The sequence below is a fragment of the Eschrichtius robustus genome, chromosome 8 (assembly GCF_028021215.1).
Source record: "Eschrichtius robustus isolate mEscRob2 chromosome 8, mEscRob2.pri, whole genome shotgun sequence".
Classification (NCBI taxonomy): domain Eukaryota; kingdom Metazoa; phylum Chordata; class Mammalia; order Artiodactyla; family Eschrichtiidae; genus Eschrichtius; species Eschrichtius robustus.
This window is the reverse complement of record NC_090831.1, coordinates 128,744,988-128,753,397: the sequence shown is the minus strand read 5'-3', so window position 1 is coordinate 128,753,397 and position 8,410 is coordinate 128,744,988.

Sequence of the window (8,410 nt, the reverse complement as noted above, 5' to 3'; positions counted from 1 at the left end):
TCTTTTGGTGGATAAGTGATTTACAAATATTGCCCCCCAGTCTATAGCGTATCTTTTTGTTTTCTTAACAGTGCCTTTGCAGAGCAAACATTTCTTAATTTTGATGAAGTCCAGTTCATCAATGTTTATTTCCATGGATTGTGCTTTTAGTGTCATATCTAAAAAATCTCTACCTAACTCCAGGTCACAAAGACTGCTCCTATGATTTCTTCTAAAATTTTTATAGATTAATATTTGAGATTTAGATCTGTGATGCATTTTGGGTTTATTTTTATATAAGCTGTGAGGTTTAGATGGTGGTTAACTTTTTGTTTTTTGTTTTTTTTGCATACATATGTCCAGTTATTCCAGCAGCATTTGTTGAAAAGACTATCCATTTTCTACTAATTGCCTTTGCCTCTCTGTCAAAGATCAACTGGCCGTATTTGTGTGGGTCTGTTTTTGAACTCTCTATTCTGTTCCACTGATATGTTTCTTCTATTCCTTTGCCAATACCATACTGTCTTGATTGCTGTAGCTTTATAATAATTCTTAAAATTGGTTAGTGGGGGGTCCTCCAAGTTTGCTCTTCTTTTCAGTTGTTTGGCTATTTTAGATCCTTTGTCTTTCCCTATCAGTTTTTGAATCAGCTTGAATGTATACACAAAAGTTCTGCTGGGATTTTGATTGGAATTGCATTAAACCTGTAGGTTGATTGGGGAGTCTTCCAACCCATGAACATTGTTATGTCTCCCCTTTTAATTAGATCTTCCTTCCTTTCTTTAAACAGGTTTTACAGTTTTCATACCTAAATGTATGATTTTTGGAACTAGTATAAATATTACTATTTAAAAATGTTTCTTTCTAATTCTTTATTGCTTATATACAGAAACATGATTTTTGTGGGTTGACTTTGTATCCTACGAACTTGCCAAGCTCACTTATTAGTTTTAGAAGCTTGTTTTGTAGAACCTTTGGGATTTCTATAATCATGGCATCTGAGAACAGGGAAAATTTTTGTATGCCTTTTATTTTTCTTTTTTGCCACATTGAATTGGCTAGGACCTGCAATATGATGTTTATATAATGTTAGTTCTAGGTTTTTTTTTTTTTTTTGTAGATGCCCCTTATCAGATTAAGGGATTTCCCTTTATTCCCAGTTTTCTGAGTACTTTATCATGAGTTGATGTTGAATTTTGTTAAGTGCTTTCGCGCACCAATTCATATGATCATGTGGTTTGTCTTCTTTTGTCTGTTTATATGATGCATTACATTGATTGATTTTTGAATGTTGAACCAGCCTTGCATTCCTGGAATAATCCCCACCTTCCCACCTGACAATGGAGTATTATTCTTTTCTTTGTATTGCTAGATTCAATCTGCTCATATTTTGTGGGGAATTTTTGCATGTATGTTCATGAGGGATATTGTTGTGTGGTTTTCTTGTACTCTGTTTGCCTGGGTTTGGTATTAGATAAGGTAGAGTTTCTTTCTCTTATATATTATATGTGAATATATGTGAAAGTTTCATAAGGTAATATTTGAACCCACACCCTAATGTAGGGACTAGAAGATCACCACAGCCTTGCATGTACCTCTGTACCTTTTTCATTCTATCACAGGGATTCTCTTACAGAGGTAACCCACCATTCTGAATTTGGTGTTTATCATTTCCTTGCTTTTGTTTATACAGTTTTATTCTATATATTTCATATCTTCAACAATATGTTTACATTTCCCCCCTTATTTTTCAGCTTTATACAAATGGTCTCATACTTAATATTATCTTCTAGGACTTTTTTTCATTTAATGTTATGTTTTTTAGATTCATCCACACTGTTGCCTACAGTTGTAGGTCATCTGGTTTTTTTCTTCATTGCTACTGTGTCATGCTTATACCTCAATTTGTTTATTCATTCTCCAGTCAATGGACATTCAGGTTTTTCCTAGTTTATTTTTTATTAGACTTAGGGCTGCTCTAAACATTTCTACACATGTTCCCTGGTATAGAGATACAAGAATTTTTCTAGGGTATATACCTAATAATAAAATTCCTAGGTAAGGTATGTAAGTGTCCAACTTTATTAAACAATGTCAAAATGCTTTTTATAGTGATTTCATAGTGGTTATAACAATGTATATTCCCAAGAGTGGGGTGCAAAGTTCTCTCCAATCCAGTGTCTCTAACATTTGGCATTGTTAAGCTTCTTAAATCTAGTAAGTGTAACATGTGACCCCATCATAGTCTTAGTTTGAATTTTCCTGATTACTCAGGTAGAACAACTTTTCATATGATAACTTTCTGTTATTTCCTCTTCTGTGAAATCCCTGATCATGTCTTTTTCTATTTATTTAATGTCATTTACCTTTACCTAGTATGTTCATATGTAGTACTTTATATATTCTGAATATAGGTCCTTTGTCAGTTAGATGTGTTGCTAATATCCCAGTTTGGGGCTTATTTTTCATTTTCTTTATATTCTTTTTTGACAAAGAGAAGCTCTTAATTTTAATGTAGCCCAATTTGTCAAGCTTTCTCTTTATAGTTAGTGCTTTTTGTCATCTGTTTAAGAGAAATTTCTCTACCCTAGGATCATAAAGATATTCACCTATAGTGCCTTTGATTTACCTGGACTTGAGTTTTGTGTATGATATAATGTAATGTAGAGATCCAGTCTGATATATATATTTTCACTAAAGACACTTAATTTTCCCAGGACCATTTAATAAATAGCTATCCTTTCTTCAATGGTATACAGAACTGTCTCTGTTTTATATCAACTTTCCATATATACATGGGTTTAATTCTGTAATTTCTATTCTTTTCCATTGGTTTGTTGTCTATAGCTGTGCCACCATCTTAAATACTCTAGATATATGTGGAGTTATCTGGTACATCTGGTTGGGGGAGAATTCAGCATGATATTGAGTCTTTCTGTGCATAAGCATAGTATCGCTCTGCATTTGTTTTGTAGTTCTTTTTAAATGCCTTTCAATAAAACTTTATAAAATGTCTCCGTGCAGGTTTTACCCATCTGATGTCAGACCCATACCTTGTGATTTATAAAGGTTTTTTTTGCTATTTGAATGGTACTAAAATTTTTTGATTTTCTTTTCTGTCACTGGTCAAGAAATGATATTGATTATTGTATGTGGATTGTATGGTAAGCTATTTTGATAAACTATTTTCAATAATTTTTCTGAATATTCTTTGGGTCTTCTGGACAGTTGTATCATCTATAAATAATGAAATCTGTTCCTTTCCAATTCTCATGCCTTTAATTTCTTTTTCTTTTCTTACTGTGCAAGCTATACCTCTTGTCCAATGTTGACTGTAAGAGATTGTGGCATCATTGTTTCATTTGTGATAGTAAAAGAAATGCTTCTAATGTTTCACCACTAAAGTGAACTTTGATGCAGATTTTGGTAGATATTCCTTATCTGGACAAACATTTCCCCTCTATTCCTATTTTGTTAAGGGATTAGTGATCTGTTCCTTGAAAGTTTGGTAAAAGTCACTTATAAAACCACTTGAGGGCTTCCCTGGTGGCGCAGTGGTTGAGAATCTGCCTGCCAATGCAGGGGACACGGGTTCGAGCCCTGGTCTGGGAGGATCCCACATGCCACGGAGCAGCTGGGCCCGTGAGCCACAGCTACTGAGCCTGCGCGTCTGGAGCCTGTGCTCCACAACGGGAGAGGCCGCGACAGTGAGAGGCCCGCGCACCGCGATGAAGAGTGGCCCCCGCTCGCCGCAACTGGAGAAAGCCCAAAAAAAAAAAAAAAAAAAACCACTTGAGTATGGCATTTTTTTTAGTGGGAAAATCTGTTGATTTAATTTCATTAATTATTATAGAATGATTTAGGCTTTGCTTTATTTCTTGAGTCAGTTTGTTATATTTTTCAAGGAATTAAAAACTTTGTTCTAAGTTTTCAATTTTATAGGCATAAAGTTGTTCATAACATTATCTTTATAATTCCTAAAGTGTCTCTAGTGATGTCCCTTTTTTCACTCCTGATACTGGCTATTTGTTCATCTTCTCTAAATCCTTGCTCAGGTCAGAAATTTATCAACTTCACTAATTACTTCAAAAAGCAAATTTTGGCCTTTGATCTTCTTTATTGAATGTTTGTTTTTAGCGCATTAATTTCAGCCCTTTATTTCTTTCTCTATCTTCTTTAGTGTACTTTACATTTTTTCTTCCTTTTTGTGATGGATGGTTACCTCATTTATTTTCAGCTTTCTTCTTTTCTAACATATACATTTAAGGCTAAAGATTTTCCACTAATTACTGCTTTAGCTGAAGCCTACAAACTTGATATGTAATATTTTCTTCATGATTTTTTACTGCTACCTTTACCCCTAAGCTACTGAAACCTCTATACATGAATATTCTATATCTTACCTAGTATCAGCCTGGGATACAAGGGAAAAGGTAGACTGTGTAATTTGTGTGCACGTGAGTACGTTGATGGAGCAGATGGCACTGGTGGAGAGACGTTTTGTGGTGAGAAAGGAAGCTGTTAACTCCTGATTTTGCCTGAAGGAGCAAGGTGAGGTATTGAACCCCATGTATCTGGTCGGTGTGTATAATCTTTTTGAAACTGCTGCAGAATTATCTATAAGAAGTATAATGCTAGATACAATCAATTTAACACATATTTATGAAATTTTGTCTATGTCAGGCACCAGTTCCTTGAGCATTTTAAATTTTAGGGTAGGAGGAGGAAAATATGTAGGCAGATAATGTTAGTAAAGTGTAGTAATGATTATGATAAAGGGATATAACGTGATTTGTGAGACCCCTGCTCAGTCCGAGGACATGTGCATTTGAGGAGGTCTGACTCCGGAAAGATTTCCTGGGGCAGTGCCTGAGCTGAACTTTGAACCTTATTTGGGCCACTGATTCAGAGCATACAGCATAGTTGGGAGGATGTTACCCCAGCCCTACAAGGCTACCATTCCACTAGGCAGCTGCTTCAGAAGAACGGAGAAGGTGGTAGGAGCAGTGAATTTCACGGACAGGAGCCGACTGCCACACGGTATTTGCCATCAGATGAGTTCCCTGGTCAGAAGCAGTGTTACATGGAATATCTGTTGATGAAAAAAGTGTTGCCTAATTCCATGGACGGCAATTTTGGCAAAAGCATTGTGGGGAGGGAAAGCAAATCTCTGTCTAGAGTACCTGTCTATTCCAGAGAGAAGACAGACCTACCTCTCCCATGATGGAAATGCTATCAGCCCGCTGTCAGGGGGCAACTGGTCTCCCTGGGGTCTGGTACCTCCCGAGGACTCAGCGATGGCCTCTGCTGCTGGCAATGTGGGACTCGGTGGCCGCAGCCACAGCAGCCTCTGTGAGTGGACGTCCACGCTGCTGAGCCCAAGAATAACCTCCATTCTTGGTGCTGTAGCCCCTCTGTTCAAGAGTCCATGTGACATGGCCATGGCGACTGGGAGAGAGGCTGTCGGACATTCACGAAGCCCATCCAGTCCTTCTCTGATGAAGCTGCCGTTTGCTAAGCCTTCCCACGAGACACAGATACACTCACACTCTGTGTCCATTGGAGAGGTCTCTCCACGTGTTTCCTCACACCTTGTTGTCACCTTTCCAAGTGTATTCCCTCCAAATCTTTGACCATCCAGCCAAATGGATAGCCACTGCTCGGGAAAGCTCTGGCCATATTTCCTTCTGGGCAGAATGAACAATGAGATGCTTTACCTGAAGTTCTGCCTGCTAGGAGGATTTCCCTTAACCACTGTCCTTCAGAGCAGCCTGTACGGGGCTGTAGGGCTGCAGCTGCCCAGTTTTGGGTGGTACCAGCCTATTGTACACGACCATTCACACAAGAGGCCCGAGTTCTCATTGCTAACTCAGCTGGTCAGTGGATACTCTTCCCGAGGCCTCGGGTGTGGGATGAGATGCAGCAGCGCAGGTGCCGGGGAGCTCAGCCACTGGCTCATGCAGCATACTTGTGCTCTCAGAATCTGCGTGGGTCTGATCTAACGTTTGTCTCTTCATCTTGATGATGGAGAGCTGCTGTACAGGCCCGATTTTATGACATTGGGGTCAGACAACATCCAGTTCGTGACGAAGAGGAAGAAAGAGAAAGGAGAAATGGGGAAAGGTAGAATTAAGAAGCTTGAAGCTTTTTCTTTAATATATCTTAATCAGATATTTGAGGATTCTATCGATAAGTTAAAACCAACAGATGATCTTGAAAGAAAGCAATACACTATGTTTCTTGTCATTGAGTCCTGCAGATTTTACCTCAGATTTAAAAATCTCATCTATCCCTTGCCTTCCAACTTTCTCTTTGTCTTTACTAGGACCACTGCTGTGCAAAAAAGGTCTATCAGTTCCTCTTTAAAGCAGTCAGACGATCTATCTAAAATGCAGACTTGGCCATGACACTCCCCACGTGAAGGATTTAATGGCTCTGCATATCATTCAGTAAATACCCACACCGAGTGCCTGCCAGGTGCTGGTGATGTGCGGGGCAGTGGGCTGTAGGATGCCCGGGATGATGACGGAGGTCCCTTCCCTGTGCAGCTCACAGTTCAGTGCAAGGTGGGGCGGGGCCCACCCAAGAGATAGGTAAGACGATCGCCGGGCCCAGGACCCACGCCAGACCTATGAAGAAGTAGCTGGTGTAAACTGGGAGGAGAAATCTCTGACATCCTGCTTCCTGACTCCAGCTTGTTTAAATCCCATCAGTGGCCTCGATGTAGAATTACAGTTACCAGAGGAGAAGGATGGGAGGAGGAATAGTTAGGGAGTTTGAGATTGGCAGTGTGTATTGGGTTGGCCAAAACGTTTGTTCTTTTTTTTCCGTAAGATGGCTCTAGTAGCACTTCGTTGTCTTTAACGTCATTCAAAACAATTTTGTCAGATTATATGTGACAGCTGTCGTATCAGCGTGCATTTAAAAAAGACATCAAAATTGGGGAATTTTTGTGTAGCCATTTTAATATTGAAGATGGAAGAAAAAAGCAACATTTTCAGCATATTAGACTTTATTATTTTAAGAATGGTAAAAACGCAACTGAAATGCAAAAAAGATTTGTGCAGTGTATGGAGAAGGTGCTGTGACTGATCGAACACGGTTTGCGAAGTTTCGTGCTGGAGATTTCTCGCTGGCCGATGCTCCACGGTCGGTAGACTAGTTGACGCTGATAGCGATCAAATCGAGACGTTAATTGAGAACAATCAACGTTGTACCACGCGGGAGATAGCCGACGTACTCAAAATATCCAAATTAAGTGCTGAAAATCATTTGTACCAGCTTGGTTATGTTCACCACTTTGATGTTTGGGTTCCACATAAGTAAGGAGAAAAAAAACTTTCTTGACTGTATTTCCACATGTGATTCTCTACTGAAATGTAACAAAAACATTCCACTGTTAAAACAAATTGTGACGGGTGATGCAAAGTGGATGCTGTGCACTAATGTGGAACAGAAGAGATGGTGGGGCAAGCGAAATGAACCACCACCAGCCACGCCAAGGGCCGGTCTTCATCTAAAGGTGACGTTGTGTATATGGTGGGATTGGAAGGGAGTCCTGTGTCATAAGCTCCTTCCAAACGATTAATTCCAACAAGTACTGCTCCCATTAGACCAACTGAAAGAAGCACTTGATGAAAAGCATCCAGAATTAGTCAACAGAAAATGCATAATCTTCCAGCAGGATAATGCAAGACCACGTGTTTCTTTGATGACCAGGCAAAAACTGTGACAGCTTGGCTGGGAAGTTCTGATTCATCTGCCATATTCACCAGACATTGCATCTTTGGATTTCCATTTACAAACTTCTCTTAATGGAAAAAATTTCAATTCCCTGGAAGATTGTAAAAGGCACCTGGAACAGTTCTTTGCTCAGAAAGATAAAACGTTTTGGGAAGATGGAATGAAGTTGCCTGAAAAACGGCAGAAGGTAGTGGAACAAAAGGGTGAATACGTTGTTCAATAAAGTTCTTGGTGAAAATGTAAAATGTATCTTTTATTTTTACTTAAAAACCAAAGGCACTTTTTGGCCAATCCAATACATGTCTATGGCTCCCAGTTAACGCTGGATGAGAACAATGACAGCAAATCACATGTGGTCTAGGTGTTGGCCACTCTTTTAAGTTCAGGTTCAGCATAAGGACAGACACACACGCCTGCATTGGCTGCCCTTTGTTGATCCCGCGCCCTGACAGCATGATGCTGGGTGAGTGGGAGCCGTTTGTCAGGCTCCCACCCTCCTGCTGCTTCAAAGGCACAATTGGCCAAATACAGCACAGAGGTTATGAGCCTTGCGAACAGGCTGTGGTGGTGCCGCGGCTCTTGGCGTTGCTTCATTTTAGGCTGAGATCCAGCTGTAATGCTGTCAGAGCGAAGTCCCATCCTTTCCTTATACCCGATTCTGGCAGGTTCTCTCTGTGAAGGTGCTGCC